Source organism: Carassius gibelio, chromosome B15 (genome assembly GCF_023724105.1).
Source record: "Carassius gibelio isolate Cgi1373 ecotype wild population from Czech Republic chromosome B15, carGib1.2-hapl.c, whole genome shotgun sequence".
Taxonomy (NCBI): domain Eukaryota; kingdom Metazoa; phylum Chordata; class Actinopteri; order Cypriniformes; family Cyprinidae; genus Carassius; species Carassius gibelio.
Window position 1 is genome coordinate 18035335 of NC_068410.1, and position 26556 is coordinate 18061890.

Genomic DNA, 26556 nt, shown 5'->3' on the forward strand with positions numbered 1-26556 from the left:
ATTGGACTTCTAGACTGCCAGATGAGGCCATTCAAAGGTTAATTAATGGCACTTGGCCAACAAACCCAGAGGCTAGCCAAACCCAGAGGCTAGCTGGCCACCCCCGAATCAGTTGTCAAAAACACTCTTTTAGGCTGTGCAGAGCCTGGCCGTTGGCCTCTTATCTGGATGCTTTAATCCTCTAAGTGCCCCTCCCTGAGAGAGTGTGTTCAGGTTGGCGCCGTGGCTTAGTTGCTTAAAGCTTGTGTAGTAAATAGGACATACTGAATTCAAATCCCAGCACTGTCTTTGCTGGTAATCAAACACCACCTTGGGTTGTATGGTTTTGCTTTGCGCAATCATGCGGTAAAGAGGAGCGTCAGAGCAACATGCGATTTCATTTGCCAACCACCCCTCAGCTGCTGCCGAACAATTCTGACCCAAGTCAACAATGCAGCAGGGCGCCGTGGCTTAGCTGGTCAAAGCGCTTGTCTTGTAAACAGGCGATCCTGGGTTCGATTCCCAGCGGTGCCTTTTAACAGGTGGCTCTGCTATGTGGGTTCTTTCTGGGAAAGGAAGCCCTTACAGATACTCCGCTTTTCCAACCACATACCAATTGCAGAGACGCCCACATATCTTGTCCTTCCCGCTCCCAAAATGCCTGAACTCAATTCAACGCACTGGCACAGCCAGGAAAAAAAGCTCCTCACATGGCTCTGTGGCGCAATGGATAGCGCATTGGACTTCTAGACTGCCAGATGAGGCCATTCAAAGGTTGTGGGTTCGAGTCCCACCAGAGTCGTTGCTTTTGGCTTTCTGTTAATGGCGCTTGGCCAACAAACACATACGCTCTCTGACCACCCCTCCAGACTTATAAAACTCGAAATCTCACTTTCTTGGAAGCTACGTGCAAGTTGGCGCCGTGGCTTAGTTGGTTAAAGCGCCTGTCTAGTAAACAGGAGATCCTGGGTTCAATCCCAGCGGTGCCTATGCTGGTGATCAAGTGACTCCTTTGGCTGTGAGGTTTTGCTCTCAAAAAGGGGGTGCAGAGGAGTGCCAGAGCAGCATGCAATTTAATTTGCTAACCACCCCTCAGATGCTGCCGAACAATGCTGGCCAGAGTCATCTCAGCGATGCAGCATGGCTCAACTGGTCAAAGAGCTTGCCTTGCAAACAGGTGATCCTTGGTTTAGGACTGCTGCAAGCCTGGAAGGAGCTACTGCACGTGGGGCAGAGTGTAGCGCATTGGGCTTTTAGTCTCCGGTGTGAGGACATATAAAGTTTGTGGATTCGAGACAAAAAAGATTGGTGACTTCTTGCCTTTTGTTTATCATTAAATTGCACGCTTATGCCCTCTGGCAACAGAAAGTTGTGAAAAATCTCATAAGCTGACCAGCACGTGGACCTTTGTCCTCACCGCTGGATGTTTTGATCAACTAGATCACCCTCCCAGAGCTGTAGGGCTAGGCTTGGCGCCGTGGCTTAGTTGGTTAAAGCGTCTGTCTCGTAAACAGGAGATCCTGGGTTCAAATCCCAGCGGTGCCTTTAGCGTCCCCTGTGTGCCTCAAGCACGTGCTTTTCTGAGATCGGACTGCAAACAGGGATAGCAAAAGGCAGCAGGCGATTGCATTTCCAAACCAGATCCTGATAATGCTGACGATCTTTTGCACAGGTCAACACTTGCTGACAGGCTCTGTGGTACGATAGACAGCAAATTGGACTTCTAGACTGCCAGATGAGGCCATTCAAAGGTTAATTAATGGCACTTGGCCAACAAACCCAGAGGCTAGCTGGCCACCCCCGAATCAGTTGTCAAAAACACTCTTTTAGGCTGTGCAGAGCCTGGCCGTTGGCCTCTTATCTGGATGCTTTAATCCTCTAAGTGCCCCTCCCTGAGAGAGTGTGTTTAGGTTGGCGCCGTGGCTTAGTTGCTTAAAGCTTGTGTAGTAAATAGGACATACTGAATTCAAATCCCAGCACTGTCTTTGCTGGTAATCAAACACCACCTTGGGTTGTATGGTTTTGCTTTGCGCAATCATGCGGTAAAGAGGAGCGTCAGAGCAACATGCGATTTCATTTGCCAACCACCCCTCAGCTGCTGCCGTACAATTCTGACCCAAGTCAACAATGCAGCAGGGCGCCGTGGCTTAGCTGGTCAAAGCGCTTGTCTTGTAAACAGGCGATCCTGGGTTCGATTCCCAGCGGTGCCTTTTAACAGGTGGCTCTGCTATGTGGGTTCTTTCTGGGAAAGGAAGCCCTTACAGATACTCCGCTTTTCCAACCACATACCAATTGCAGAGACACCCACATATCTTGTCCTTCCCGCTCCCAAAATGCCTGAACTCAATTCAACGCACTGGCACAGCCAGGAAAAAAAAGCTCCTCACATGGCTCTGTGGCGCAATGGATAGCGCATTGGACTTCTAGACTGCCAGATGAGGCCATTCAAAGGTTGTGGGTTCGAGTCCCACCAGAGTCGTTGCTTTTGGCTTTCTGTTAATGGCGCTTGGCCAACAAACACATACGCTCTCTGGCCACCCCTCCAGACTTATAAAACTCGAAATCTCACTTTCTTGGAAGCTACGTGCAAGTTGGCGCCGTGGCTTAGTTGGTTAAAGCGCCTGTCTAGTAAACAGGAGATCCTGGGTTCGAATCCCAGCGGTGCCTATGCTGGTGATCAAGTGACGCCTTGGGCTGTGAGGTTTTGCTCTCCGTAAAAAAGGGGGTGCAGAGGAGTGCCAGAGCAGCATGCAATTTAATTTGCGAACCACCCCTCAGATGCTGCCGAACAATTCTGACCCAAGTCAACAACGCAGCAGGGCGCTGTGGCTTAGCTGGTCAAAGCGCTTGTCTTGTAAACAGGCGATCCTGGGTTTGATTCCCAGCGGTGCCTTTTAACAGGTGGCTCTGCTATGTGGGTTCTTTCTGGGAAAGGAAGCCCTTACAGATACTCCGCTTTTCCAACCACATACCAATTGCAGAGACACCCACATATCTTGTCCTTCCCGCTCCCAAAATGCCTGAACTCAATTCAACGCACTGGCACAGCCAGGAAAAAAAGCTCCTCACATGGCTCTGTGGCGCAATGGATAGCGCATTGGACTTCTAGACTGCCAGATGAGGCCATTCAAAGGTTGTGGGTTCGAGTCCCACCAGAGTCGTTGCTTTTGGCTTTCTGTTAATGGCGCTTGGCCAACAAACACATACTCTCTCTGGCCACCCCTCCAGACTTATAAAACTCGAAATCTCACTTTCTTGGAAGCTACGTGCAAGTTGGCGCCGTGGCTTAGTTGGTTAAAGCGCCTGTCTAGTAAACAGGAGATCCTGGGTTCAAATCCCAGTGGTGCCTATGCTGGTGATCAAGTGACTCCTTGGGCTGTGAGGTTTTGCTCTCAAAAAGGGGGTGCAGAGGAGTGCCAGAGCAGCATGCAATTTAATTTGCTAACCACCCCTCAGATGCTGCCGAACAATGCTGGCCAGACTCATCTCAGCGATGCAGCATGGCTCTACTGTTCAAAGAGCTTGCCTTGCAAACAGGTGATCCTTGGTTTAGGACTGCTGCAAGCCTGGAAGGAGCTACTGCACGTGGGGCAGAGTGTAGCGCATTGGGCTTTTAGTCTCCGGTGTGAGGACATATAAAGTTTGTGGGTTCGAGACAAAACAGATTGGTGACTTCTTGCCTTTTGTTTATCATTAAATTGCACGCTTATGCCCTCTGGCAACAGAAAGTTGTGAAAAATCTCATAAGCTGACCAGCACGTGGACCTTTGTCCTCACCGCTGGATGTTTTGATCAACTAGGTCACCCTCCCAGAGCTCTAGGGCTTGGCTTGGCGCCGTGGCTTAGTTGGTTAAAGCGTCTGTCTCGTAAACAGGAGATCCTAGGTTCAAATCCCAGCGGTGCCTTTAGCGTCCCCTGTGTGCCTCAAGCATGTGCCTTTTTGAGATCGGACTGCAAACAGGGATAGCAAAGGCAGCAGGCGATTGCATTTCCAAACCAGATCCTGATAATGCTGACGCTCTTTTGAACAGGTCAACACTTGCTGACAGGCTCTGTGGTACAATAGATAGCAAACTGGACTTCTAGACGGCCAGATGAGGCCATTGCTGTGCAGAGCCTGGCCGTTGGCCTCTTATCTGGATGCTTTAATCCTCTAAGTGCCCCTCCCTGAGAGAGTGTGTGCAGGTTGGCGCCGTGGCTTAGTTGGTTAAAGCTTGTGTAGTAAATAGGACATACTGAATTCAAATCTCAGCACTGTCTTTGTTGGTTATCAAACACCACCTTGGGTTGTATGGTTTTGCTTTGCGCAATCATGCGGTACAGAGGAGCGTCAGAGCAACATGCATTTGCCAACCACCCCTCAGCTGCTGCCGAACAATTCTGACCCAAGTCAACAATGCAGCAGGGCGCCGTGGCTTAGCTGGTCAAAGCGCTTGCCTTGTAAGCAGGAGATCCTGGGTTCGATTCCCAGCGGTGCCTTTTAACAGGTGGCTCTTCTCTGTGGGTTCGTTCTGGGAAAGGAAGCCCTTACAGATACTCCGCTTTTCCAACCACATACCAATTGCAGAGAGGCCCACATATCTTGTCCTCCCTCTCCCCAAATACCTGAACTCAATTCAACGCACTGGAACAGCCAGGAGAAAAAAACTCCACACGTGGCTCTGTGGCGCAATGGATAGCGCATTGGACTTCTAGACTGCCAGATGAGGCCATTCAAAGGTTGTGGGTTCAAGTCCCACCAGAGTCGTTGCTTTTGGCTTTCTGTTAATGGCGCTTGGCCAACAAACACATATGCTCTCTGGCCACCCCTCCGGACTTATAAAACTCTAAATCTCACTTTCTTGGCAGGTACATGCAAGTTGGCGCCGTGGCTTAGTTGGTTAAAGCGCCTCTCTAGTAAACAGGAGATCCTGGGTTCGAATCCCAGCGGTGCCTTTGCTGGTGATCAAGTGACGCCTTGGGTTGTGAGGTTTTGCTCTCCGTAAAAAAGGGGGTGCAGAGGAGTGCCAGAGCAGCATGCAATTTAATTTGCGAACCACCCCTCAGATGCTGCCGAACAATACTGGCCAGAGTCACCTCAGCGATGCAGCATGGCTCAGCTGGTCAAAGAGCTTGCCTTGCAAACAGGTGATCCTTGGTTTAGGACTGCTGCAAGCCTGGAAGGAGCTGCTGCACGTGGCGCAGAGTGTAGCGCATTGGGCTATTAGTCTCCGGTGTGAGGCCATTTAAAGTTTGTGGGTTTGAGTCAAAACAGATTGGTGACTTCTTGCCTTTCGTTTATCATTAAATTGCACGCTTATTCCCTCTGGCAACAGAAAGTTGTGAAAAATATCATAAGCTGACCAGCACGTGGACCTTTGTCCTCACCGCTGGATGTTTTGATCAACTTACTCACCCTCCCAGAGCTGTAAGGCTCTGCTTGGCGCTGTGGCTTAGTTGGTTAAAGCGTCTGTCTCGTAAACAGGAGATCCTGGGTTCAAATCCCAGCGGTGCCTTTAGCGTCCCCTGTGTGCCTCAAGCATGTGCTTTTCTGAGATCGGACTGCAAACAGGGATAGCAAAGGCAGCAGGCGATTGCATTTCCAAACCAGATCCTAATAATGCTGACGCTCTTTTGAACAGGTCAACACTTGCTGACAGGCTCTGTGGTACAATAGATAGCAAACTGGACTTCTAGACGGCCAGATGAGGCCATTCAAAGGTTAATTAATGGCACTTGGCCAACAAACCCAGAGGCTAGCTGGCCACCCCCGAATCAGTTGTCAAAAACACTCTTTTAGGCTGTGCAGAGCCTGGCCGTTGGCCTCTTGTCTGGATGCTGTAATCCTCTAAGTGCCCCTCCCTGAGAGAGTGTGTGCAGGTTGGCGCCGTGGCTTAGTTGGTTAAAGCTTGTGTAGTAAATAGGACATACTGAATTCAAATCTCAGCACTGTCTTTGCTGGTTATCAAACACCACCTTGGGTTGTATGGTTTTGCTTTGCGCAATCATGCGGTACAGAGGAGCGTCAGAGCAACATGCGATTTCATTTGCCAACCACCCCTCAGCTGCTGCCGAACAATTCTGACCCAAGTCAACAATGCAGCAGGGCGCCGTGGCTTAGCTGGTCAAAGCGCTTGTCTTGTAAACAGGAGATCCTGGGTTCGATTCCCAGCGGTGCCTTTTAACAGGTGGCTCTGCTCTGTGGGATCTTTCTGGGAAAGAAAGCCCTTACAGATACTCCGCTTTTCCAACCACATACCAATTGCAGAGAGGCCCACATATCTTGTCCTTCCCGCTCCCCAAATACCTGAACTCAATTCAACGCACTGGAACAGCCAGGCAAAAAAACTCCACACGTGGCTCTGTGGCGCAATGGATAGCGCATTGGACTTCTAGACTGCCAGATGAGGCCATTCAAAGGTTGTGGGTTCGAGTCCCACCAGAGTCGTTGCTTTTGGCTTTCTTTTAATGGCGCTTGGCCAACAAACACATATGCTCTCTGGCCACCCCTCCGGACTTATAAAATTCTAAATCTCACTTTCTTGGCAGGTACATGCAAGTTGGCGCTGTGGCTTAGTTGGTTAAAGCGCCTGTCTAGTAAACAGGAGATCCTGGGTTCGAATCCCAGCGGTGCCTTTGCTGGTGATCAAGTGACGCCTTGGGCTGTGAGGTTTTGCTCTCCGTAAAAAAGGGGGTGCAGAGGAGTGCCAGAGCAGCATGCAATTTAATTTGCGAACCACCCCTCAGATGCTGCCGAACCATACTGCCCAGAGTCATCTCAGCGATGCAGCATGGCTCAGCTGGTCAAAGAGCTTGCCTTGCAAACAGGTGATCCTTGGTTTAGGACTGCTGCAAGCCTGGAAGGAGCTGCTGCACATGGCGCAGAGTGTAGCGCATTGGGCTATTAGTCTCCGGTGTGAGGCCATTTATAGTTTGTGGGTTTGAGTCAAAACAGATTGGTGACTTCTTGCCTTTCGTTTATCATTAAATTGCACGCTTATGCCCTCTGGCAACAGAAAGTTGTGAAAAATCTCATAAGCTGACCAGCACGTGGACCTTTGTCCTCACCGCTGGATGTTTTGATCAACTTACTCACCCTCCCAGAGCTGTAGGGCTCTGCTTGGCGCCGTGGCTTAGTTGGTTAAAGCGTCTGTCTCGTAAACAGGAGATCCTAGGTTCAAATCCCAGCGGTGCCTTTAGCGTCCCCTGTGTGCCTCAAGCATGTGCTTTTCTGAGATCGGACTGCAAACAGGGATAGCAAAGGCAGCAGGCGATTGCATTTCCAAACCAGATCCTGATAATGCTGACGCTCTTTTGAACAGGTCAACACTTGCTGACAGGCTCTGTGGTACAATAGATAGCAAACTGGACTTCTAGACGGCCAGATGAGGCCATTGCTGTGCAGAGCCTGGCCGTTGGCCTCTTATCTGGATGCTTTAATCCTCTAAGTGCCCCTCCCTGAGAGAGTGTGTGCAGGTTGGCGCCGTGGCTTAGTTGGTTAAAGCGTCTGTCTCGTAAACAGGAGATCCTGGGTTCAAATCCCAGCGGTGCCTTTAGCGTCCCCTGTGTGCCTCAAGCATGTGCTTTTCTGAGATCGGACTGCAAACAGGGATAGCAAAGGCAGCAGGCGATTGCATTTCCAAACCAGATCCTGATAATGCTGACGCTCTTTTGAACAGGTCAACACTTGCTGACAGTCTCTGTGGTACAATAGATAGCAAACTGGACTTCTAGACGGCCAGATGAGGCCATTCAAAGGTTAATTAATGGCACTTGGCCAACAAACCCAGAGGCTAGCTGGCCACCCCCGAATCAGTTGTCAAAAACACTCTTTTAGGCTGTGCAGAGCCTGGCCGTTGGCCTCTTGTCTGGATGCTGTAATCCTCTAAGTGCCCCTCCCTGAGAGAGTGTGTGCAGGCTGGCGCCGTGGCTTAGTTGGTTAAAGCTTGTGTAGTAAATAGGACATACTGAATTCAAATCTCAGCACTGTCTTTGCTGGTTATCAAACACCACCTTGGGTTGTATGGTTTTGCTTTGCGCAATCATGCGGTACAGAGGAGCGTCAGAGCAACATGCGATTTCATTTGCCAACCACCCCTCAGCTGCTGCCGAACAATTCTGACCCAAGTCAACAATGCAGCAGGGCGCCGTGGCTTAGCTGGTCAAAGCGCTTGTCTTGTAAACAGGAGATCCTGGGTTCGATTCCCAGCGGTGCCTTTTAACAGGTGGCTCTGCTCTGTGGGTTCTTTCTGGGAAAGGAAGCCCTTACAGATACTCCGCTTTTCCAACCACATACCAATTGCAGAGAGGCCCACATATCTTGTCCTTCCCGCTCCCCAAATACCTGAACTCAATTCAACTCACTGGAACAGCCAGGCAAAAAAACTCCACACGTGGCTCTGTGGCGCAATGGATAGCGCATTGGACTTCTAGACTGCCAGATGAGGCCATTCAAAGGTTGTGGGTTCGAGTCCCACCAGAGTCGTTGCTTTTGGCTTTCTTTTAATGGCGCTTGGCCATCAAACACATATGCTCTCTGGCCACCCCTCCGGACTTATAAAACTCTAAATCTCACTTTCTTGGCAGGTACATGCAAGTTGGCGCTGTGGCTTAGTTGGTTAAAGCGCCTGTCTAGTAAACAGGAGATCCTGGGTTCGAATCCCAGCGGTGCCTTTGCTGGTGATCAAGTGATGCCTTGGGCTGTGAGGTTTTGCTCTCCGTAAAAAAGGGGGTGCAGAGGAGTGCCAGAGCAGCATGCAATTTAATTTGCGAACCACCCCTCAGATGCTGCCGAACCATACTGGCCAGAGTCATCTCAGCGATGCAGCATGGCTCAGCTGGTCAAAGAGCTTGCCTTGCAAACAGGTGATCCTTGGTTTAGGACTGCTGCAAGCCTGGAAGGAGCTGCTGCACGTGGCGCAGAGTGTAGCGCATTGGGCTATTAGTCTCCGGTGTGAGGCCATTTATAGTTTGTGGGTTTGAGTCAAAACAGATTGGTGACTTCTTGCCTTTCGTTTATCATTAAATTGCACGCTTATGCCCTCTGGCAACAGAAAGTTGTGAAAAATCTCATAAGCTGACCAGCACGTGGACCTTTGTCCTCACCGCTGGATGTTTTGATCAACTTACTCACCCTCCCAGAACTGTAGGGCTCTGCTTGGCGCCGTGGCTTAGTTGGTTAAAGCGTCTGTCTTGTAAACAGGAGATCCTAGGTTCAAATCCCAGCGCTGATTTTAGCGTCCCCTGTGTGCCTCAAGCATGTGCTTTTCTGAGATCGGACTGCAAACAGGGATAGCAAAGGCAGCAGGCGATTGCATTTCCAAACCAGATCCTGATAATGCTGACGCTCTTTTGAACAGGTCAAAACTTGCTGACAGGCTCTGTGGTACAATAGATAGCAAACTGGACTTCTAGACGGCCAGATGAGGCCATTGCTGTGCAGAGCCTGGCCGTTGGCCTCTTATCTGGATGCTTTAATCCTCTAAGTGCCCCTCCCTGAGAGAGTGTGTGCAGGTTGGCGCCGTGGCTTAGTTGGTTAAAGCTTGTGTAGTAAATAGGACATACTGAATTCAAATCTCAGCACTGTCTTTGTTGGTTATCAAACACCACCTTGGGTTGTATGGTTTTGCTTTGCGCAATCATGCGGTACAGAGGAGCGTCAGAGCAACATGCATTTGCCAACCACCCCTCAGCTGCTGCCGAACAATTCTGACCCAAGTCAACAATGCAGCAGGGCGCCGTGGCTTAGCTGGTCAAAGCGCTTGTCTTGTAAACAGGAGATCCTGGGTTCGATTCCCACAGGTGCCTTTTAACAGGTGGCTCTGCTCTGTGGGTTCTTTCTGGGAAAGGAAGCCCTTACAGATACTCCGCTTTTCCAACCACATACCAATTGCAGAGAGGCCCACATATCTTGTCCTTCCCTCTCCCCAAATACCTGAACTCAATTCAACGCACTGGAACAGCCAGGAGAAAAAAACTCCACACGTGGCTTTGTGGCGCAATGGATAGCGCATTGCACTTCTAGACTGCCAGATGAGGCCATTCAAAGGTTGTGGGTTCGAGTCCCACCAGAGTCGTTGCTTTTGGCTTTCTGTTAATGGCGCTTGGCCAACAAACACATGTGCTCTCTGGCCACCCCTCCGGACTTATAAAACTCTAAATCTCACTTTCTTGGCGGGTACATGCAAGTTGGCGCCGTGGCTTAGTTGGTTAAAGCGCCTGTCTAGCAAACAGGAGATCCTGGGTTCGAATCCCAGCGGTGCCTTTGCTGGTGATCAAGTGGAGGTTTTGCTCTCCGTAAAAAAGGGGGTGCAGAGGAGTGCCAGATCAGCATGCAATTTAATTTGCGAACCACCCCTCAGATGCTGCCGAACAATGCTGGCCAGAGTCATCTCAGCGATGCAGCATGGCTCAGCTGGTCAAAGAGCTTGCCTTGCAAACAGGTGATCCTTGGTTTAGGACTGCTGCAAGCCTGGAAGGAGCTACTGCACGTGGGGCAGAGTGTAGCGCATTGGGCTTTTAGTCTCCGGTGTGAGGACATATAAAGTTTGTGGGTTCGAGTCAAAACAGATTGGTGACTTCTTGCCTTTTGTTTATCATTAAATTGCACGCTTATGCCCTCTGGCAACAGAAAGTTGTGAAAAATCTCATAAGCTGACCAGCACGTGGACCTTTGTCCTCACCGCTGGATGTTTTGATCAACTAGGTCACCCTCCCAGAGCTGTAGGGCTAGGCTTGGCGCCGTGGCTTAGTTGGTTAAAGCGTCTGTCTCGTAAACAGGAGATCCTGGGTTCAAATCCCAGCGGTGCCTTTAGCGTCCCCTGTGTGCCTCAAGCGCGTGCTTTTCTGAGATCGGACTGCAAACAGGGATAGCAAAGGCAGCAGGCGATTGCATTTCCAAACCAGATCCTGATAATGCTGACGCTCTTTTGAACAGGTCAAAACTTGCTGACAGGCTCTGTGGTACAATAGATAGCAAACTGGACTTCTAGACGGCCAGATGAGGCCATTGCTGTGCAGAGCCTGGCCGTTGGCCTCTTATCTGGATGCTTTAATCCTCTAAGTGCCCCTCCCTGAGAGAGTGTGTGCAGGTTGGCGCCGTGGCTTAGTTGGTTAAAGCGTCTGTCTCGTAAACAGGAGATCCTGGGTTCAAATCCCAGCGGTGCCTTTAGCGTCCCCTGTGTGCCTCAAGCATGTGCTTTTCTGAGATCGGACTGCAAACAGGGATAGCAAAGGCAGCAGGCGATTGCATTTCCAAACCAGATCCTGATAATGCTGACGCTCTTTTGAACAGGTCAACACTTGCTGACAGGCTCTGTGGTACAATAGATAGCAAACTGGACTTCTAGACGGCCAGATGAGGCCATTCAAAGGTTAATTAATGGCACTTGGCCAACAAACCCAGAGGCTAGCTGGCCACCCCCGAATCAGTTGTCAAAAACACTCTTTTAGGCTGTGCAGAGCCTGGCCGTTGGCCTCTTGTCTGGATGCTGTAATCCTCTAAGTGCCCCTCCCTGAGAGAGTGTGTGCAGGTTGGCGCCGTGGCTTAGTTGGTTAAAGCTTGTGTAGTAAATAGGACATACTGAATTCAAATCTCAGCACTGTCTTTGCTGGTTATCAAACACCACCTTGGGTTGTATGGTTTTGCTTTGCGCAATCATGTGGTACAGAGGAGCATCAGAGCAACATGCGATTTCATTTGCCAACCACCCCTCAGCTGCTGCCGAACAATTCTGACCCAAGTCAACAATGCAGCAGGGCGCCGTGGCTTAGCTGGTCAAAGCGCTTGTCTTGTAAACAGGAGATCCTGGGTTCGATTCCCAGCGGTGCCTTTTAACAGGTGGCTCTGCTCTGTGGGTTCTTTCTGGGAAAGGAAGCCCTTACAGATACTCCGCTTTTCCAACCACATACCAATTGCAGAGAGGCCCACATATCTTGTCCTTCCCGCTCCCCAAATACCTGAACTCAATTCAACGCACTGGAACAGCCAGGCAAAAAAACTCCACACGTGGCTCTGTGGCGCAATGGATAGCGCATTGGACTTCTAGACTGCCAGATGAGGCCATTCAAATGTTGTGGGTTCGAGTCCCACCAGAGTCGTTGCTTTTGGCTTTCTTTTAATGGCGCTTGGCCAACAAACACATATGCTCTCTGGCCACCCCTCCGGACTTATAAAACTCTAAATCTCACTTTCTTGGCAGGTACATGCAAGTTGGCGCTGTGGCTTAGTTGGTTAAAGCGCCTGTCTAGTAAACAGGAGATCCTGGGTTCGAATCCCAGCGGTGCCTTTGCTGGTGATCAAGTGACGCCTTGGGCTGTGAGGTTTTGCTCTCCGTAAAAAAGGGGGTGCAGAGGAGTGCCAGAGCAGCATGCAATTTAATTTGCGAACCACCCCTCAGATGCTGCCGAACCATACTGGCCAGAGTCATCTCAGCGATGCAGCATGGCTCAGCTGGTCAAAGAGCTTGCCTTGCAAACAGGTGATCCTTGGTTTAGGACTGCTGCAAGCCTGGAAGGAGCTGCTGCACGTGGCGCAGAGTGTAGCGCATTGGGCTATTAGTCTCCGGTGTGAGGCCATTTATAGTTTGTGGGTTTGAGTCAAAACAGATTGGTGACTTCTTGCCTTTCGTTTATCATTAAATTGCATGCTTATGCCCTCTGGCAACAGAAAGTTGTGAAAAATCTCATAAGCTGACCAGCACGTGGACCTTTGTCCTCACCGCTGGATGTTTTGATCAACTTACTCACCCTCCCAGAGCTGTAGGGCTCTGCTTGGCGCCCTGGCTTAGTTGGTTAAAGCGTCTGTCTCGTAAACAGGAGATCCTAGGTTCAAATCCCAGCAGTGCCTTTAGCGTCCCCTGTGTGCCTCAAGCATGTGCTTTTCTGAGATCGGACTGCAAACAGGGATAGCAAAGGCAGCAGGCGATTGCGAAAGCATAAAGAGGAGCGTCAGAGCAACATGTGATTTCATTTGCCAACCACCCCTCAGCTGCTGCCGAACAATTCTGACCCAAGTCAACAATGCAGCAGGGCGCCGTGGCTTAGCTGGTCAAAGCGCTTGTCTTGTAAACAGGCGATCCTGGGTATGATTCCCAGCGGTGCCTTTTAACAGGTGGCTCTGCTATGTGGGTTCTTTCTGGGAAAGGAAGCCCTTACAGATGCTCCGCTTTTCCAACCACATACCAATTGCAGAGACACCCACATATCTTGTCCTTCCCGCTCCCAAAATGCCTGAACTCAATTCAACGCACTGGAACAGCCAGGAGAAAAAAACTCCACACGTGGCTTTGTGGCGCAATGGATAGCGCATTGGACTTCTAGACTGCCAGATGAGGCCATTCAAAGGTTGTGGGTTCGAGTCCCTCCAGAGTCGTTGCTTTTGGCTTTCTGTTAATGGCGCTTGGCCAACAAACACATATGCTCTCTGGCCACCCCTCCGGACTTATAAAACTCTAAATCTCACTTTCTTGGCAGGTACATGCAAGTTGGCGCCGTGGCTTAGTTGGTTAAAGCGCCTGTCTAGTAAACAGGAGATCCTGGGTTCGAATCCCAACTAGGTCACCCTCCCAGAGCTGTAGGGCTAGGCTTGGCGCAGTGGCTTAGTTGGTTAAAGCGTCTGTCTCGTAAACAGGAGATCCTGGGTTCAAATCCCAGCGGTGCCTTTAGCGTCCCCTGTGTGCCTCAAGCGCGTGCTTTTCTGAGATCGGACTGCAAACAGGGATAGCAAAGGCAGCAGGCGATTGCATTTCCAAACCAGATCCTGATAATGCTGACGATCTTTTGCACAGGTCAACACTTGCTGACAGGCTCTGTGGTACGATAGACAGCAAATTGGACTTCTAGACTGCCAGATGAGGCCATTCAAAGGTTAATTAATGGCACTTGGCCAACAAACCCAGAGGCTAGCTGCCCACCCCCGAATCAGTTGTCAAAAACACTCTTTTAGGCTGTGCAGAGCCTGGCCGTTGGCCTCTTATCTGGATGCTTTAATCCTCTAAGTGCCCGTCCCTGAGAGAGTGTGTTCAGGTTGGTGCCGTGGCTTAGTTGCTTAAAGCTTGTGTAGTAAATAGGACATACTGAATTCAAATCCCAGCACTGTCTTTGCTGGTAATCAAACACCACCTTGGGTTGTATGGTTTTGCTTTGCGCAATCATGCGGTAAAGAGGAGCGTCAGAGCAACATGTGATTTCATTTGCCAACCACCCCTCAGCTGCTGCCGAACAATTCTGACCCAAGTCAACAATGCAGCAGGGCGCCGTGGCTTAGCTGGTCAAAGCGCTTGTCTTGTAAACAGGCGATCCTGGGTATGATTCCCAGCGGTGCCTTTTAACAGGTGGCTCTGCTATGTGGGTTCTTTCTGGGAAAGGAAGCCCTTACAGATGCTCCGCTTTTCCAACCACATACCAATTGCAGAGACACCCACATATCTTGTCCTTCCCGCTCCCAAAATGCCTGAACTCAATTCAACGCACTGGCACAGCCAGGAAAAAAAGCTCCTCACATGGCTCTGTGGCGCAATGGATAGCGCATTGGACTTCTAGACTGCCAGATGAGGCCATTCAAAGGTTGTGGGTTCGAGTCCCACCAGAGTCGTTGCTTTTGGCTTTCTGTTAATGGCGCTTGGCCAACAAACACATACGCTCTCTGGCCACCCCTCCAGACTTATAAAACTCGAAATCTCACTTTCTCGGAAGCTATGTGCAAGTTGGTGCCGTGGCTTAGTTGGTTAAAGCGCCTGTCTAGTAAACAGGAGATCCTGGGTTCGAATCCCAGCGGTGCCTATGCTGGTGATCAAGTGACGCCTTGGGCTGTGAGGTTTTGCTCTCCGTAAAAAAGGGGGTGCAGAGGAGTGCCAGAGCAGCATGCAATTTAATTTGCGAACCACCCCTCAGATGCTGCCGAACAATGCTGGCCAGAGTCATCTCAGCGATGCAGCATGGCTCAGCTGGTCAAAGAGCTTGCCTTGCAAACAGGTGATCCTTGGTTTAGGACTGCTGCAAGCCTGGAAGGAGCTACTGCACGTGGGGCAGAGTGTAGCGCATTGGGCTTTTAGTCTCCGGTGTGAGGACATATAAAGTTTGTGGGTTCGAGTCAAAACAGATTGGTGACTTCTTGCCTTTTGTTTATCATTAAATTGCACGCTTATGCCCTCTGGCAACAGAAAGTTGTGAAAAATCTCATAAGCTGACCAGCACGTGGACCTTTGTCCTCACCGCTGGATGTTTTGATCAACTAGGTCACCCTCCCAGAGCTGTAGGGTGTGGCTTAGTTGGTTAAAGCGTCTGTCTCGTAAACAGGAGATCCTGGGTTCAAATCCCAGCGGTGCCTTTAGCGTCCCCTGTGTGCCTCAAGCGCGTGCTTTTTCTGAGATCGGACTGCAAACAGGGATAGCAAAGGCAGCAGGCGATTGCATTTCCAAACCAGATCCTGATGATGCTGACGATCTTTTGCACAGGTCAACACTTGCTGACAGGCTCTGTGGTACGATAGACAGCAAATTGGACTTCTAGACTGCCAGATGAGGCCATTCAAAGGTTAATTAATGGCACTTGGCCAACAAACCCAGAGGCTAGCTGGCCACCCCAGAATCAGTTGTCAAAAACACTCTTTTAGGCTGTGCAGAGCCTGGCCGTTGGCCTCTTATCTGGATGCTTTAATCCTCTAAGTGCCCCTCCCTGAGAGAGTGTGTTCAGGTTGGCCAGGTTGGCGCCGTGGCTTAGTTGCTTAAAGCTTGTGTAGTAAACAGGACATACTGAATTCAAATCCCAGCACTGTCTTTGCTGGTAATCAAACACCACCTTGGGTTGTATGGTTTTGCTTTGCGCAATCATGCGGTAAAGAGGAGCGTCAGAGCAACATGCGATTTCATTTGCCAACCACCCCTCAGCTGCTGCCGAACAATTCTGACCCAAGTCAACAATGCAGCAGGGCGCCGTGGCTTAGCTGGTCAAAGCGCTTGTCTTGTAAACAGGCGATCCTGGGTTCGATTCCCAGCGGTGCCTTTTAACAGGTGGCTCTGCTATGTGGGTTCTTTCTGGGAAAGGAAGCCCTTACAGATACTCCGCTTTTCCAACCACATACCAATTGCAGAGACACCCACATATCTTGTCCTTCCCGCTCCCAAAATGCCTGAACTCAATTCAACGCACTGGCGCAGCCAGGAAAAAAAGCTCCTCACATGGCTCTGTGGCGCAATGGATAGCGCATTGGACTTCTAGACTGCCAGATGAGGCCATTCAAAGGTTGTGGGTTCGAGTCCCACCAGAGTCGTTGCTTTTGGCTTTCTGTTAATGGCGCTTGGCCAACAAACACATACGCTCTCTGGCCACCCCTCCAGACTTATAAAACTCGAAATCTCACTTTCTCGGAAGCTATGTGCAAGTTGGTGCCGTGGCTTAGTTGGTTAAAGCGCCTGTCTAGTAAACAGGAGATCCTGGGTTCGAATCCCAGCGGTGCCTATGCTGGTGATCAAGTGACGCCTTGGGCTGTGAGGTTTTGCTCTCCGTAAAAAAGGGGGTGCAGAGGAGTGCCAGAGCAGCATGCAATTTAATTTGCGAACCACCCCTCAGATGCTGCCGAACAATGCTGGCCAGAGTCATCTCAGCGATGCAGCATGGCTCAGCTGGTCAAAGAGCTTGCCTTGCAAACAGGTGATCCTTGGTTTAGGACTGCTGCAAGCCTGGAAGGAGCTACTGCACGTGGGGCAGAGTGTAGCGCATTGGGCTTTTAGTCTCCGGTGTGAGGACATATAAAGTTTGTGGGTTCGAGTCAAAACAGATTGGTGACTTCTTGCCTTTTGTTTATCATTAAATTGCACGCTTATGCCCTCTGGCAACAGAAAGTTGTGAAAAATCTCATAAGCTGACCAGCACGTGGACCTTTGTCCTCACCGCTGGATGTTTTGATCAACTAGGTCACCCTCCCAGAGCTGTAGGGTGTGGCTTAGTTGGTTAAAGCGTCTGTCTCGTAAACAGGAGATCCTGGGTTCAAATCCCAGCGGTGCCTTTAGCGTCCCCTGTGTGCCTCAAGCGCGTGCTTTTTCTGAGATCGGACTGCAAACAGGGATAGCAAAGGCAGCAGGCGATTGCATTTCCAAACCAGATCCTGATGATGCTGACGATCTTTTGCACAGGTCAACACTTGCTGACAGGCTCTGTGGTACGATAGACAGCAAATTGGACTTCTAGACTGCCAGATGAGGCCATTCAAAGGTTAATTAATGGCACTTGGCCAACAAACCCAGAGGCTAGCTGGCCACCCCAGAATCAGTTGTCAAAAACACTCTTTTAGGCTGTGCAGAGCCTGGCCGTTGGCCTCTTATCTGGATGCTTTAATCCTCTAAGTGCCCCTCCCTGAGAGAGTGTGTTCAGGTTGGCCAGGTTGGCGCCGTGGCTTAGTTGCTTAAAGCTTGTGTAGTAAACAGGACATACTGAATTCAAATCCCAGCACTGTCTTTGCTGGTAATCAAACACCACCTTGGGTTGTATGGTTTTGCTTTGCGCAATCATGCGGTAAAGAGGAGCGTCAGAGCAACATGCGATTTCATTTGCCAACCACCCCTCAGCTGCTGCCGAACAATTCTGACCCAAGTCAACAATGCAGCAGGGCGCCGTGGCTTAGCTGGTCAAAGCGCTTGTCTTGTAAACAGGCGATCCTGGGTTCGATTCCCAGCGGTGCCTTTTAACAGGTGGCTCTGCTATGTGGGTTCTTTCTGGGAAAGGAAGCCCTTACAGATACTCCGCTTTTCCAACCACATACCAATTGCAGAGACACCCACATATCTTGTCCTTCCCGCTCCCAAAATGCCTGAACTCAATTCAACGCACTGGCGCAGCCAGGAAAAAAAGCTCCTCACATGGCTCTGTGGCGCAATGGATAGCGCATTGGACTTCTAGACTGCCAGATGAGGCCATTCAAAGGTTGTGGGTTCGAGTCCCACCAGAGTCGTTGCTTTTGGCTTTCTGTTAATGGCGCTTGGCCAACAAACACATACGCTCTCTGGCCACCCCTCCAGACTTATAAAACTCGAAATCTCACTTTCTTGGAAGCTACGTGCAAGTTGGCGCCGTGGCTTAGTTGGTTAAAGCGCCTGTCTAGTAAACAGGAGATCCTGGGTTCGAATCCCAGCGGTGCCTATGCTGGTGATCAAGTGACGCCTTGGGCTGTGAGGTTTTGCTCTCCGTAAAAAAGGGGGTGCAGAGGAGTGCCAGAGCAGCATGCAATTTAATTTGCGAACCACCCCTCAGATGCTGCCGAACAATGCTGGCCAGAGTCATCTCAGCGATGCAGCATGGCTCAGCTGGTCAAAGAGCTTGCCTTGCAAACAGGTGATCCTTGGTTTAGGACTGCTGCAAGCCTGGAAGGAGCTGCTGCACGTGGCGCAGAGTGTAGCGCATTGGGCTATTAGTCTCCGGTGTGAGGCCATTTAAAGTTTGTGGGTTTGAGTCAAAACAGATTGGTGACTTCTTGCCTTTCGTTTATCATTAAATTGCACGCTTATGCCCTCTGGCAACAGAAAGTTGTGAAAAATCTCATAAGCTGACCAGCACGTGGACCTTTGTCCTCACCGCTGGATGTTTTGATCAACTTACTCACCCTCCCAGAGCTGTAGGGCTCTGCTTGGCGCCGTGGCTTAGTTGGTTAAAGCGTCTGTCTCGTAAACAGGAGATCCTAGGTTCAAATCCCAGCGGTGCCTTTAGCGTCCCCTGTGTGCCTCAAGCATGTGCTTTTCTGAGATCGGACTGCAAACAGGGATAGCAAAGGCAGCAGGCGATTGCATTTCCAAACCAGATCCTGATAATGCTGACGCTCTTTTGAACAGGTCAAAACTTGCTGACAGGCTCTGTGGTACAATAGATAGCAAACTGGACTTCTAGACGGCCAGATGAGGCCATTGCTGTGCAGAGCCTGGCCGTTGGCCTCTTATCTGGATGCTTTAATCCTCTAAGTGCCCCTCCCTGAGAGAGTGTGTGCAGGTTGGCGCCGTGGCTTAGTTGGTTAAAGCTTGTGTAGTAAATAGGACATACTGAATTCAAATCCCAGCACTGTCTTTGTTGGTTATCAAACACCACCTTGGGTTGTATGGTTTTGCTTTGCGCAATCATGCGGTACAGAGGAGCGTCAGAGCAACATGCATTTGCCAACCACCCCTCAGCTGCTGCCGAACAATTCTGACCCAAGTCAACAATGCAGCAGGGCGCCGTGGCTTAGCTGGTCAAAGTGCTTGTCTTGTAAACAGGAGATCCTGGGTTCGATTCCCACCGGTGCCTTTTAACAGGTGGCTCTGCTCTGTGGGTTCTTTCTGGGAAAGGAAGCCCTTACAGATACTCCGCTTTTCCAACCACATACCAATTGCAGAGAGGCCCACATATCTTGTCCTTCCCTCTCCCCAAATACCTGAACTCAATTCAACGCACTGGAACAGCCAGGAGAAAAAAACTCCACACGTGGCTTTGTGGCGCAATGGATAGCGCATTGGACTTCTAGACTGCCAGATGAGGCCATTCAAAGGTTGTGGGTTCGAGTCCCACCAGAGTCGTTGCTTTTGGCTTTCTGTTAATGGCGCTTGGCCAACAAACACATATGCTCTCTGGCCACCCCTCCGGACTTATAAAACTCTAAATCTCACTTTCTTGGCAGGTACATGCAAGTTGGCGCCGTGGCTTAGTTGGTTAAAGCGCCTGTCTAGTAAACAGGAGATCCTGGGTTCGAATCCCAGCGGTGCCTTTGCTGGTGATCAAGTGGAGGTTTTGCTCTCCGTAAAAAAGGGGGTGCAGAGGAGTGCCAGAGCAGCATGCAATTTAATTTGCGAACCACCCCTCAGATGCTGCCGAACCATACTGGCCAGAGTCATCTCAGCGATGCAGCATGGCTCAGCTGGTCAAAGAGCTTGCCTTGCAAACAGGTGATCCTTGGTTTAGGACTGCTGCAAGCCTGGAAGGAGCTGCTGCACGTGGCGCAGAGTGTAGCGCATTGGGCTATTAGTCTCCGGTGTGAGGCCATTTAAAGTTTGTGGGTTTGAGTCAAAACAGATTGGTGACTTCTTGCCTTTCGTTTATCATTAAATTGCACGCTTATGCCCTCTGGCAACAGAAAGTTGTGAAAAATCTCATAAGCTGACCAGCACGTGGACCTTTGTCCTCACCGCTGGATGTTTTGATCAACTTACTCACCCTCCCAGAGCTGTAGGGCTCTGCTTGGCGCCGTGGCTTAGTTGGTTAAAGCGTCTGTCTCGTAAACAGGAGATCCTAGGTTCAAATCCCAGCGGTGCCTTTAGCGTCCCCTGTGTGCCTCAAGCATGTGCTTTTCTGAGATCGGACTGCAAACAGGGATAGCAAAGGCAGCAGGCGATTGCATTTCCAAACCAGATCCTGATAATGCTGACGCTCTTTTGCACAGGTCAACACTTGCTGACAGGCTCTGTGGTACGATAGACAGCAAATTGGACTTCTAGACTGCCAGATGAGGCCATTCAAAGGTTAATTAATGGCACTTGGCCAACAAACCCAGAGGCTAGCTGGCCACCCCCGAATCAGTTGTCAAAAACACTCTTTTAGGCTGTGCAGAGCCTGGCCGTTGGCCTCTTATCTGGATGCTTTAATCCTCTAAGTGCCCGTCCCTGAGAGAGTGTGTTCAGGTTGGTGCCGTGGCTTAGTTGCTTAAAGCTTGTGTAGTAAATAGGACATACTGAATTCAAATCCCAGCACTGTCTTTGCTGGTAATCAAACACCACCTTGGGTTGTATGGTTTTGCTTTGCGCAATCATGCGGTAAAGAGGAGCGTCAGAGCAACATGTGATTTCATTTGCCAACCACCCCTCAGCTGCTGCCGAACAATTCTGACCCAAGTCAACAATGCAGCAGGGCGCCGTGGCTTAGCTGGTCAAAGCGCTTGTCTTGTAAACAGGCGATCCTGGGTATGATTCCCAGCGGTGCCTTTTAACAGGTGGCTCTGCTATGTGGGTTCTTTCTGGGAAAGGAAGCCCTTACAGATGCTCCGCTTTTCCAACCACATACCAATTGCAGAGACACCCACATATCTTGTCCTTCCCGCTCCCAAAATGCCTGAACTCAATTCAACGCACTGGCACAGCCAGGAAAAAAAGCTCCTCACATGGCTCTGTGGCGCAATGGATAGCGCATTGGACTTCTAGACTGCCAGATGAGGCCATTCAAAGGTTGTGGGTTCGAGTCCCACCAGAGTCGTTGCTTTTGGCTTTCTGTTAATGGCGCTTGGCCAACAAACACATATGCTCTCTGGCCACCCCTCCAGACTTATAAAACTCGAAATCTCACTTTCTCGGAAGCTATGTGCAAGTTGGTGCCGTGGCTTAGTTGGTTAAAGCGCCTGTCTAGTAAACAGGAGATCCTGGGTTCGAATCCCAGCGGTGCCTATGCTGGTGATCAAGTGACGCCTTGGGCTGTGAGGTTTTGCTCTCCGTAAAAAAGGGGGTGCAGAGGAGTGCCAGAGCAGCATGCAATTTAATTTGCGAACCACCCCTCAGATGCTGCCGAACAATGCTGGCCAGAGTCATCTCAGCGATGCAGCATGGCTCAGCTGGTCAAAGAGCTTGCCTTGCAAACAGGTGATCCTTGGTTTAGGACTGCTGCAAGCCTGGAAGGAGCTACTGCACGTGAGGCAGAGTGTAGCGCATTGGGCTTTTAGTCTCCGGTGTGAGGACATATAAAGTTTGTGGGTTCGAGTCAAAACAGATTGGTGACTTCTTGCCTTTTGTTTATCATTAAATTGCACGCTTATGCCCTCTGGCAACAGAAAGTTGTGAAAAATCTCATAAGCTGACCAGCACGTGGACCTTTGTCCTCACCGCTGGATGTTTTGATCAACTAGGTCACCCTCCCAGAGCTGTAGGGTGTGGCTTAGTTGGTTAAAGCGTCTGTCTCGTAAACAGGAGATTCTGGGTTCAAATCCCAGCGGTGCCTTTAGCGTCCCCTGTGTGCCTCAAGCGCGTGCTTTTTCTGAGATCGGACTGCAAACAGGGATAGCAAAGGCAGCAGGCGATTGCATTTCCAAACCAGATCCTGATGATGCTGACGATCTTTTGCACAGGTCAACACTTGCTGACAGGCTCTGTGGTACGATAGACAGCAAATTGGACTTCTAGACTGCCAGATGAGGCCATTCAAAGGTTAATTAATGGCACTTGGCCAACAAACCCAGAGGCTAGCTGGCCACCCCAGAATCAGTTGTCAAAAACACTCTTTTAGGCTGTGCAGAGCCTGGCCGTTGGCCTCTTATCTGGATGCTTTAATCCTCTAAGTGCCCCTCCCTGAGAGAGTGTGTTCAGGTTGGCCAGGTTGGCGCCGTGGCTTAGTTGCTTAAAGCTTGTGTAGTAAACAGGACATACTGAATTCAAATCCCAGCACTGTCTTTGCTGGTAATCAAACACCACCTTGGGTTGTATGGTTTTGCTTTGCGCAATCATGCGGTAAAGAGGAGCGTCAGAGCAACATGCGATTTCATTTGCCAACCACCCCTCAGCTGCTGCCGAACAATTCTGACCCAAGTCAACAATGCAGCAGGGCGCCGTGGCTTAGCTGGTCAAAGCGCTTGTCTTGTAAACAGGCGATCCTGGGTTCGATTCCCAGCGGTGCCTTTTAACAGGTGGCTCTGCTATGTGGGTTCTTTCTGGGAAAGGAAGCCCTTACAGATACTCCGCTTTTCCAACCACATACCAATTGCAGAGACACCCACATATCTTGTCCTTCCCGCTCCCAAAATGCCTGAACTCAATTCAACGCACTGGCACAGCCAGGAAAAAAAGCTCCTCACATGGCTCTGTGGCGCAATGGATAGCGCATTGGACTTCTAGACTGCCAGATGAGGCCATTCAAAGGTTGTGGGTTCGAGTCCCACCAGAGTCGTTGCTTTTGGCTTTCTGTTAATGGCGCTTGGCCAACAAACACATACGCTCTCTGGCCACCCCTCCAGACTTATAAAACTCGAAATCTCACTTTCTTGGAAGCTACGTGCAAGTTGGCGCCGTGGCTTAGTTGGTTAAAGCGCCTGTCTAGTAAACAGGAGATCCTGGGTTCGAATCCCAGCGGTGCCTATGCTGGTGATCAAGTGACGCCTTGGGCTGTGAGGTTTTGCTCTCCGTAAAAAAGGGGGTGCAGAGGAGTGCCAGAGCAGCATGCAATTTAATTTGCGAACCACCCCTCAGATGCTGCTGAACAATGCTGGCCAGAGTCATCTCAGCGATGCAGCATGGCTCAGCTGGTCAAAGAGCTTGCCTTGCAAACAGGTGATCCTTGGTTTAGGACTGCTGCAAGCCTGGAAGGAGCTACTGCACGTGGGGCAGAGTGTAGCGCATTGGGCTTTTAGTCTCCGGTGTGAGGACATATAAAGTTTGTGGGTTCGAGTCAAAACAGATTGGTGACTTCTTGCCTTTTGTTTATCATTAAATTGCACGCTTATGCCCTCTGTCAACAGAAAGTTGTGAAAAATCTCATAAGCTGACCAGCACGTGGACCTTTGTCCTCACCGCTGGATGTTTTGATCAACTAGGTCACCCTCCCAGAGCTGTAGGGCTAGGCTTTGCGCCGTGGCTTAGTTGGTTAAAGCGTCTGTCTCGTAAACAGGAGATCCTGGGTTCAAATCCCAGCGGTGCCTTTAGTGTGCTTCAAGCGCGTGTTTTTCTGAGATCGGACTGCAAACAGGGATAGCAAAGGCAGCAGGCGATTGCATTTCCAAACCAGACCCTGATAATGCTGACGCTCTTTTGAACAGGTCAACACTTGCTGACAGGCTCTGTGGTACAATAGATAGCAAACTGGACTTCTAGACGGTCAGATGAGGCCATTCAAAGGTTAATTAATGGCACTTGGCCAACAAACCCAGAGGCTAGCTGGCCACCCCCGAATCAGTTGTCAAAAACACTCTTTTAGGCTGTGCAGAGCCTGGCCGTTGGCCTCTTATCTGGATGCTTTAGTCCTCTAAGTGCCCCTCCCTGAGAGAGTGTGTGCAGGTTGGCGCCGTGGCTTAGTTGGTTAAAGCTTGTGTAGTAAATAGGACATACTGAATTCAAATCTCAGCACTGTCTTTGCTGGTTATCAAACACCACCTTGGGTTGTATGGTTTTGCTTTGCGCAATCATGCGGTACAGAGGAGCGTCAGAGCAACATGTGATTTCATTTGCCAACCACCCCTCAGCTGCTGCCGAACAATTCTGACCCAAGTCAACAATGCGGCAGGGCGCCGTGGCTTAGCTGGTCAAAGCGCTTGTCTCGTAAACAGGAGATCCTGGGTTCAATTCCCAGCGGTGCCTTTTAACAGGTGGCTCTGCTCTGTGGGTTCTTTCTGGGAAAGGAAGCCCTTACAGATACTCCGCTTTTCCAACCAGATACCAATTGCAGAGAGGCCCACATATCTTGTCCTTCCCGCTCCCCAAATACCTGAACTCAATTCAACGCACTGGAACGGCCAGGAAAAAAAAATTCCACACGTGGCTCTGTGGCGCAATGGATAGCACATTGGAATTCTAGACTGCCAGATGAGGCCAATCAAAGGTTGTGGGTTCGAGTCCCGCCAGAGTCGTTGCTTTTGGCTTTCTGTTAATGGCGCTTGGCCAACAAACACATATGCTCTCTGGCCACCCCTCCGGACTTATAAAGCTCTAAATCTCACTTTCTTGGCAGGTACATGCAAGTTGGCGCCATGGCTTAGTTGGTTAAAGCGCCTGTCTAGTAAACAGGAGATCCTGGGTTCGAATCCCAGCGGTGCCTTTGCTGGTGATCAAGTGACGCCTTGGGCTGTGAGGTTTTGCTCTCCGTAAAAAAGGGGGTGCAGAGGAGTGCCAGAGCAGCATGCAATTTAATTTGCGAACCACCCCTCAGATGCTGCCGAACAATACTGGCCAGAGTCATCTCAGCGATGCAGCATGGCTCAGCTGGTCAAAGAGCTTGCCTTGCAAACAGGTGATCCTTGGTTTAGGACTGCTGCAAGCCTGGAAGGAGCTGCTGCACGTGGCGCAGAGTGTAGCGCATTGGGCTATTAATCTCCGGTGTGAGGCCATTTAAAGTTTGTGGGTTTGAGTCAAAACAGATTGGTGACTTCTTGCCTTTCTTTTATCATTAAATTGCATGCTTATGCCCTCTGGCAACAGAAAGTTGTGAAAAATCTCATAAGCTGACCAGCACGTGGACCTTTGTCCTCACCGCTGGATGTTTTGATCAACTTACTCACCCTCCCAGAGCTGTAGGGCTCTGCTTGGCGCTGTGGCTTAGTTGGTTAAAGCGTCTGTCTCGTAAACAGGAGATCCTGGGTTCAAATCCCAACGGTGCTTTTAGCGTCCCTTGTGTGCCTCAAGCATGTGCTTTTCTGAGATCGGACTGCAAACAGGGATAGCAAAGGCAGCATGTGATTGCATTTCCAAACCAGATCCTGATAATGCTTACGCTCTTTTGAACAGGTCAACACTTGCTGACAGGCTTTGTGGTACAATAGATAGCAAACTGGACTTCAGTGGGTTTGAGTAGTTTAAGTTTTTGGTTCTTTTAATCATGATGATTTTGGCACAAATTAGACAAATTAGAATTTTTCATATGATCAAAAAAAAAAAAAAAAAAAACATTTCGTGACCTGTTGGCCTTCTGGAAAGTATGTTAATTTACTGTACATGTACTCATTTTGTTATGTGCTCATTTTTCTTTAATTGTTGCTCAGTTCTGCATGGCATGGAGGTGATCAGTCTGTGGCACTGCTGAGGTGGTATGGAAGCCTAGGTTTCTTTGACAGTGGCCTTCATTTCATTTTCATTGTTTGGTCTCTTGTTTCTCATTTTCCTCTTGACACTATTCCACAGATTCTCTATAGGGTATGGTGAGATTGCTGGCCAGTCAAGCACACTGACACTATGGTCATTGAACCAACTTTTGGTGACTTCGGCAGTATGGGAAGGTGCCAAATCCTGCTGGAAAATAAATCAGACATAAAATGCCATACCTTGGTCGGTGAGGATCTCTTTTGGGACAGCCTCTTGGGAGATTATCTGAAACAGGGCCTCCGCCACACTTTTTGCGGAAATGTTGTGGAGTGCCACTCCCTCTGGTTATCGTGTTGCATAATCCATAAGGACTAATGCAAAGTGATGCCCTCGTGCTGACTGTTCTAATGGCGTGATGAGGTCCATACCAATTATCTCGAAGGGGACCTGCATGAGAGGAAGCTGGCGCAGTGTCCCTTTTGGGGAGGCCTGGGAGATTCACTTACTGACATTCACGAGAAGCTGCGCACCACCTGCGCACATTCTCGTGAATGCCCGGCCAAAAGAATTGGGTCAATAAACGGTTTAATGTTGCTGCCTGTCCCAACTGTCCTGCCATAGGATTAAAATGAGCTGCTTGCAAAAGCATTTCCCAATGGCTTTTATGATCTAACAACTGGGTTGTATCTTATTTGGTTGAGTCTATTGGCTCACTCGATACAACCTCTCTTTTAAAATAGCAAAATAGTGATACGAAGGGGGCCGTGCTGGCTGAAGAGGCTACCTGTTGATGGAACAGACTTGGTCAAATGTGTTTTTCAGCGTCTCATCACGATACTGCTCCAGAGGAAAGTCATCACGCTCCGAGAGAATAAGT

The 26556-nt window shown here is 50.0% G+C and overlaps 62 non-coding genes across 62 annotated transcripts; all 62 read left to right on the forward strand.

Annotated features, from left to right (window-relative positions):
• The first annotated feature begins 439 nt into the window (after positions 1-439).
• On the forward strand, positions 440-513 carry trnat-ugu (transfer RNA threonine (anticodon UGU)). The gene has a single exon. It is a non-coding gene; the product is annotated as a tRNA-Thr (tRNA).
• A 178-nt stretch (positions 514-691) lies between these two features.
• On the forward strand, positions 692-781 carry trnar-ucu (transfer RNA arginine (anticodon UCU)). Its single transcript is given in 2 exon segments — positions 692-728; positions 746-781. It is a non-coding gene; the product is annotated as a tRNA-Arg (tRNA).
• Positions 782-895: 114 nt separating this feature from the next.
• trnat-agu (transfer RNA threonine (anticodon AGU)) lies at positions 896-968 on the forward strand. The gene has a single exon. It is a non-coding gene; the product is annotated as a tRNA-Thr (tRNA).
• A 482-nt stretch (positions 969-1450) lies between these two features.
• trnat-cgu (transfer RNA threonine (anticodon CGU)) lies at positions 1451-1524 on the forward strand. Its single transcript has one exon. It is a non-coding gene; the product is annotated as a tRNA-Thr (tRNA).
• Positions 1525-2115: 591 nt separating this feature from the next.
• trnat-ugu (transfer RNA threonine (anticodon UGU)) lies at positions 2116-2189 on the forward strand. The gene has a single exon. It is a non-coding gene; the product is annotated as a tRNA-Thr (tRNA).
• A 179-nt stretch (positions 2190-2368) lies between these two features.
• On the forward strand, positions 2369-2458 carry trnar-ucu (transfer RNA arginine (anticodon UCU)). The gene is given in 2 exon segments: positions 2369-2405; positions 2423-2458. It is a non-coding gene; the product is annotated as a tRNA-Arg (tRNA).
• Positions 2459-2572: 114 nt separating this feature from the next.
• On the forward strand, positions 2573-2646 carry trnat-agu (transfer RNA threonine (anticodon AGU)). The gene has a single exon. It is a non-coding gene; the product is annotated as a tRNA-Thr (tRNA).
• Positions 2647-2798: 152 nt separating this feature from the next.
• trnat-ugu (transfer RNA threonine (anticodon UGU)) lies at positions 2799-2872 on the forward strand. The gene has a single exon. It is a non-coding gene; the product is annotated as a tRNA-Thr (tRNA).
• A 178-nt stretch (positions 2873-3050) lies between these two features.
• Positions 3051-3140, forward strand: trnar-ucu (transfer RNA arginine (anticodon UCU)). Its single transcript is given in 2 exon segments — positions 3051-3087; positions 3105-3140. It is a non-coding gene; the product is annotated as a tRNA-Arg (tRNA).
• Positions 3141-3254: 114 nt separating this feature from the next.
• On the forward strand, positions 3255-3328 carry trnat-agu (transfer RNA threonine (anticodon AGU)). Its single transcript has one exon. It is a non-coding gene; the product is annotated as a tRNA-Thr (tRNA).
• Positions 3329-3810: 482 nt separating this feature from the next.
• trnat-cgu (transfer RNA threonine (anticodon CGU)) lies at positions 3811-3884 on the forward strand. Its single transcript has one exon. It is a non-coding gene; the product is annotated as a tRNA-Thr (tRNA).
• Positions 3885-4384: 500 nt separating this feature from the next.
• Positions 4385-4458, forward strand: trnat-ugu (transfer RNA threonine (anticodon UGU)). Its single transcript has one exon. It is a non-coding gene; the product is annotated as a tRNA-Thr (tRNA).
• Positions 4459-4636: 178 nt separating this feature from the next.
• Positions 4637-4726, forward strand: trnar-ucu (transfer RNA arginine (anticodon UCU)). The gene is given in 2 exon segments: positions 4637-4673; positions 4691-4726. It is a non-coding gene; the product is annotated as a tRNA-Arg (tRNA).
• Positions 4727-4840: 114 nt separating this feature from the next.
• Positions 4841-4914, forward strand: trnat-agu (transfer RNA threonine (anticodon AGU)). Its single transcript has one exon. It is a non-coding gene; the product is annotated as a tRNA-Thr (tRNA).
• Positions 4915-5400: 486 nt separating this feature from the next.
• Positions 5401-5474, forward strand: trnat-cgu (transfer RNA threonine (anticodon CGU)). Its single transcript has one exon. It is a non-coding gene; the product is annotated as a tRNA-Thr (tRNA).
• Positions 5475-6064: 590 nt separating this feature from the next.
• trnat-ugu (transfer RNA threonine (anticodon UGU)) lies at positions 6065-6138 on the forward strand. Its single transcript has one exon. It is a non-coding gene; the product is annotated as a tRNA-Thr (tRNA).
• A 178-nt stretch (positions 6139-6316) lies between these two features.
• On the forward strand, positions 6317-6406 carry trnar-ucu (transfer RNA arginine (anticodon UCU)). The gene is given in 2 exon segments: positions 6317-6353; positions 6371-6406. It is a non-coding gene; the product is annotated as a tRNA-Arg (tRNA).
• Positions 6407-6520: 114 nt separating this feature from the next.
• trnat-agu (transfer RNA threonine (anticodon AGU)) lies at positions 6521-6594 on the forward strand. The gene has a single exon. It is a non-coding gene; the product is annotated as a tRNA-Thr (tRNA).
• A 486-nt stretch (positions 6595-7080) lies between these two features.
• On the forward strand, positions 7081-7154 carry trnat-cgu (transfer RNA threonine (anticodon CGU)). Its single transcript has one exon. It is a non-coding gene; the product is annotated as a tRNA-Thr (tRNA).
• A 283-nt stretch (positions 7155-7437) lies between these two features.
• Positions 7438-7511, forward strand: trnat-cgu (transfer RNA threonine (anticodon CGU)). Its single transcript has one exon. It is a non-coding gene; the product is annotated as a tRNA-Thr (tRNA).
• A 590-nt stretch (positions 7512-8101) lies between these two features.
• trnat-ugu (transfer RNA threonine (anticodon UGU)) lies at positions 8102-8175 on the forward strand. The gene has a single exon. It is a non-coding gene; the product is annotated as a tRNA-Thr (tRNA).
• Positions 8176-8353: 178 nt separating this feature from the next.
• Positions 8354-8443, forward strand: trnar-ucu (transfer RNA arginine (anticodon UCU)). The gene is given in 2 exon segments: positions 8354-8390; positions 8408-8443. It is a non-coding gene; the product is annotated as a tRNA-Arg (tRNA).
• Positions 8444-8557: 114 nt separating this feature from the next.
• Positions 8558-8631, forward strand: trnat-agu (transfer RNA threonine (anticodon AGU)). The gene has a single exon. It is a non-coding gene; the product is annotated as a tRNA-Thr (tRNA).
• Positions 8632-9691: 1060 nt separating this feature from the next.
• Positions 9692-9765, forward strand: trnat-ugu (transfer RNA threonine (anticodon UGU)). Its single transcript has one exon. It is a non-coding gene; the product is annotated as a tRNA-Thr (tRNA).
• A 179-nt stretch (positions 9766-9944) lies between these two features.
• trnar-ucu (transfer RNA arginine (anticodon UCU)) lies at positions 9945-10034 on the forward strand. Its single transcript is given in 2 exon segments — positions 9945-9981; positions 9999-10034. It is a non-coding gene; the product is annotated as a tRNA-Arg (tRNA).
• Positions 10035-10148: 114 nt separating this feature from the next.
• trnaa-agc (transfer RNA alanine (anticodon AGC)) lies at positions 10149-10222 on the forward strand. Its single transcript has one exon. It is a non-coding gene; the product is annotated as a tRNA-Ala (tRNA).
• A 472-nt stretch (positions 10223-10694) lies between these two features.
• Positions 10695-10768, forward strand: trnat-cgu (transfer RNA threonine (anticodon CGU)). The gene has a single exon. It is a non-coding gene; the product is annotated as a tRNA-Thr (tRNA).
• A 283-nt stretch (positions 10769-11051) lies between these two features.
• On the forward strand, positions 11052-11125 carry trnat-cgu (transfer RNA threonine (anticodon CGU)). Its single transcript has one exon. It is a non-coding gene; the product is annotated as a tRNA-Thr (tRNA).
• Positions 11126-11715: 590 nt separating this feature from the next.
• Positions 11716-11789, forward strand: trnat-ugu (transfer RNA threonine (anticodon UGU)). Its single transcript has one exon. It is a non-coding gene; the product is annotated as a tRNA-Thr (tRNA).
• A 178-nt stretch (positions 11790-11967) lies between these two features.
• On the forward strand, positions 11968-12057 carry trnar-ucu (transfer RNA arginine (anticodon UCU)). Its single transcript is given in 2 exon segments — positions 11968-12004; positions 12022-12057. It is a non-coding gene; the product is annotated as a tRNA-Arg (tRNA).
• A 114-nt stretch (positions 12058-12171) lies between these two features.
• trnat-agu (transfer RNA threonine (anticodon AGU)) lies at positions 12172-12245 on the forward strand. The gene has a single exon. It is a non-coding gene; the product is annotated as a tRNA-Thr (tRNA).
• A 742-nt stretch (positions 12246-12987) lies between these two features.
• Positions 12988-13061, forward strand: trnat-ugu (transfer RNA threonine (anticodon UGU)). Its single transcript has one exon. It is a non-coding gene; the product is annotated as a tRNA-Thr (tRNA).
• A 179-nt stretch (positions 13062-13240) lies between these two features.
• trnar-ucu (transfer RNA arginine (anticodon UCU)) lies at positions 13241-13330 on the forward strand. The gene is given in 2 exon segments: positions 13241-13277; positions 13295-13330. It is a non-coding gene; the product is annotated as a tRNA-Arg (tRNA).
• A 114-nt stretch (positions 13331-13444) lies between these two features.
• On the forward strand, positions 13445-13518 carry trnat-agu (transfer RNA threonine (anticodon AGU)). The gene has a single exon. It is a non-coding gene; the product is annotated as a tRNA-Thr (tRNA).
• Positions 13519-13545: 27 nt separating this feature from the next.
• trnat-cgu (transfer RNA threonine (anticodon CGU)) lies at positions 13546-13619 on the forward strand. The gene has a single exon. It is a non-coding gene; the product is annotated as a tRNA-Thr (tRNA).
• A 590-nt stretch (positions 13620-14209) lies between these two features.
• trnat-ugu (transfer RNA threonine (anticodon UGU)) lies at positions 14210-14283 on the forward strand. Its single transcript has one exon. It is a non-coding gene; the product is annotated as a tRNA-Thr (tRNA).
• A 178-nt stretch (positions 14284-14461) lies between these two features.
• trnar-ucu (transfer RNA arginine (anticodon UCU)) lies at positions 14462-14551 on the forward strand. The gene is given in 2 exon segments: positions 14462-14498; positions 14516-14551. It is a non-coding gene; the product is annotated as a tRNA-Arg (tRNA).
• A 114-nt stretch (positions 14552-14665) lies between these two features.
• Positions 14666-14739, forward strand: trnat-agu (transfer RNA threonine (anticodon AGU)). Its single transcript has one exon. It is a non-coding gene; the product is annotated as a tRNA-Thr (tRNA).
• A 469-nt stretch (positions 14740-15208) lies between these two features.
• On the forward strand, positions 15209-15292 carry trnat-cgu (transfer RNA threonine (anticodon CGU)). Its single transcript has one exon. It is a non-coding gene; the product is annotated as a tRNA-Thr (tRNA).
• A 594-nt stretch (positions 15293-15886) lies between these two features.
• On the forward strand, positions 15887-15960 carry trnat-ugu (transfer RNA threonine (anticodon UGU)). Its single transcript has one exon. It is a non-coding gene; the product is annotated as a tRNA-Thr (tRNA).
• Positions 15961-16138: 178 nt separating this feature from the next.
• trnar-ucu (transfer RNA arginine (anticodon UCU)) lies at positions 16139-16228 on the forward strand. Its single transcript is given in 2 exon segments — positions 16139-16175; positions 16193-16228. It is a non-coding gene; the product is annotated as a tRNA-Arg (tRNA).
• A 114-nt stretch (positions 16229-16342) lies between these two features.
• trnat-agu (transfer RNA threonine (anticodon AGU)) lies at positions 16343-16416 on the forward strand. Its single transcript has one exon. It is a non-coding gene; the product is annotated as a tRNA-Thr (tRNA).
• A 469-nt stretch (positions 16417-16885) lies between these two features.
• Positions 16886-16969, forward strand: trnat-cgu (transfer RNA threonine (anticodon CGU)). The gene has a single exon. It is a non-coding gene; the product is annotated as a tRNA-Thr (tRNA).
• Positions 16970-17563: 594 nt separating this feature from the next.
• Positions 17564-17637, forward strand: trnat-ugu (transfer RNA threonine (anticodon UGU)). The gene has a single exon. It is a non-coding gene; the product is annotated as a tRNA-Thr (tRNA).
• A 178-nt stretch (positions 17638-17815) lies between these two features.
• Positions 17816-17905, forward strand: trnar-ucu (transfer RNA arginine (anticodon UCU)). The gene is given in 2 exon segments: positions 17816-17852; positions 17870-17905. It is a non-coding gene; the product is annotated as a tRNA-Arg (tRNA).
• A 114-nt stretch (positions 17906-18019) lies between these two features.
• Positions 18020-18093, forward strand: trnat-agu (transfer RNA threonine (anticodon AGU)). Its single transcript has one exon. It is a non-coding gene; the product is annotated as a tRNA-Thr (tRNA).
• Positions 18094-18579: 486 nt separating this feature from the next.
• trnat-cgu (transfer RNA threonine (anticodon CGU)) lies at positions 18580-18653 on the forward strand. The gene has a single exon. It is a non-coding gene; the product is annotated as a tRNA-Thr (tRNA).
• Positions 18654-19153: 500 nt separating this feature from the next.
• On the forward strand, positions 19154-19227 carry trnat-ugu (transfer RNA threonine (anticodon UGU)). The gene has a single exon. It is a non-coding gene; the product is annotated as a tRNA-Thr (tRNA).
• Positions 19228-19406: 179 nt separating this feature from the next.
• Positions 19407-19496, forward strand: trnar-ucu (transfer RNA arginine (anticodon UCU)). Its single transcript is given in 2 exon segments — positions 19407-19443; positions 19461-19496. It is a non-coding gene; the product is annotated as a tRNA-Arg (tRNA).
• A 114-nt stretch (positions 19497-19610) lies between these two features.
• On the forward strand, positions 19611-19684 carry trnat-agu (transfer RNA threonine (anticodon AGU)). The gene has a single exon. It is a non-coding gene; the product is annotated as a tRNA-Thr (tRNA).
• Positions 19685-20156: 472 nt separating this feature from the next.
• On the forward strand, positions 20157-20230 carry trnat-cgu (transfer RNA threonine (anticodon CGU)). The gene has a single exon. It is a non-coding gene; the product is annotated as a tRNA-Thr (tRNA).
• A 590-nt stretch (positions 20231-20820) lies between these two features.
• On the forward strand, positions 20821-20894 carry trnat-ugu (transfer RNA threonine (anticodon UGU)). Its single transcript has one exon. It is a non-coding gene; the product is annotated as a tRNA-Thr (tRNA).
• A 178-nt stretch (positions 20895-21072) lies between these two features.
• Positions 21073-21162, forward strand: trnar-ucu (transfer RNA arginine (anticodon UCU)). Its single transcript is given in 2 exon segments — positions 21073-21109; positions 21127-21162. It is a non-coding gene; the product is annotated as a tRNA-Arg (tRNA).
• Positions 21163-21276: 114 nt separating this feature from the next.
• Positions 21277-21350, forward strand: trnat-agu (transfer RNA threonine (anticodon AGU)). The gene has a single exon. It is a non-coding gene; the product is annotated as a tRNA-Thr (tRNA).
• A 469-nt stretch (positions 21351-21819) lies between these two features.
• Positions 21820-21903, forward strand: trnat-cgu (transfer RNA threonine (anticodon CGU)). The gene has a single exon. It is a non-coding gene; the product is annotated as a tRNA-Thr (tRNA).
• A 594-nt stretch (positions 21904-22497) lies between these two features.
• trnat-ugu (transfer RNA threonine (anticodon UGU)) lies at positions 22498-22571 on the forward strand. Its single transcript has one exon. It is a non-coding gene; the product is annotated as a tRNA-Thr (tRNA).
• Positions 22572-22749: 178 nt separating this feature from the next.
• trnar-ucu (transfer RNA arginine (anticodon UCU)) lies at positions 22750-22839 on the forward strand. The gene is given in 2 exon segments: positions 22750-22786; positions 22804-22839. It is a non-coding gene; the product is annotated as a tRNA-Arg (tRNA).
• A 114-nt stretch (positions 22840-22953) lies between these two features.
• On the forward strand, positions 22954-23027 carry trnat-agu (transfer RNA threonine (anticodon AGU)). Its single transcript has one exon. It is a non-coding gene; the product is annotated as a tRNA-Thr (tRNA).
• Positions 23028-23513: 486 nt separating this feature from the next.
• Positions 23514-23587, forward strand: trnat-cgu (transfer RNA threonine (anticodon CGU)). Its single transcript has one exon. It is a non-coding gene; the product is annotated as a tRNA-Thr (tRNA).
• A 581-nt stretch (positions 23588-24168) lies between these two features.
• Positions 24169-24242, forward strand: trnat-cgu (transfer RNA threonine (anticodon CGU)). Its single transcript has one exon. It is a non-coding gene; the product is annotated as a tRNA-Thr (tRNA).
• A 383-nt stretch (positions 24243-24625) lies between these two features.
• Positions 24626-24699, forward strand: trnat-agu (transfer RNA threonine (anticodon AGU)). The gene has a single exon. It is a non-coding gene; the product is annotated as a tRNA-Thr (tRNA).
• Positions 24700-25185: 486 nt separating this feature from the next.
• trnat-cgu (transfer RNA threonine (anticodon CGU)) lies at positions 25186-25259 on the forward strand. Its single transcript has one exon. It is a non-coding gene; the product is annotated as a tRNA-Thr (tRNA).
• Positions 25260-26556: the final 1297 nt, after the last annotated feature.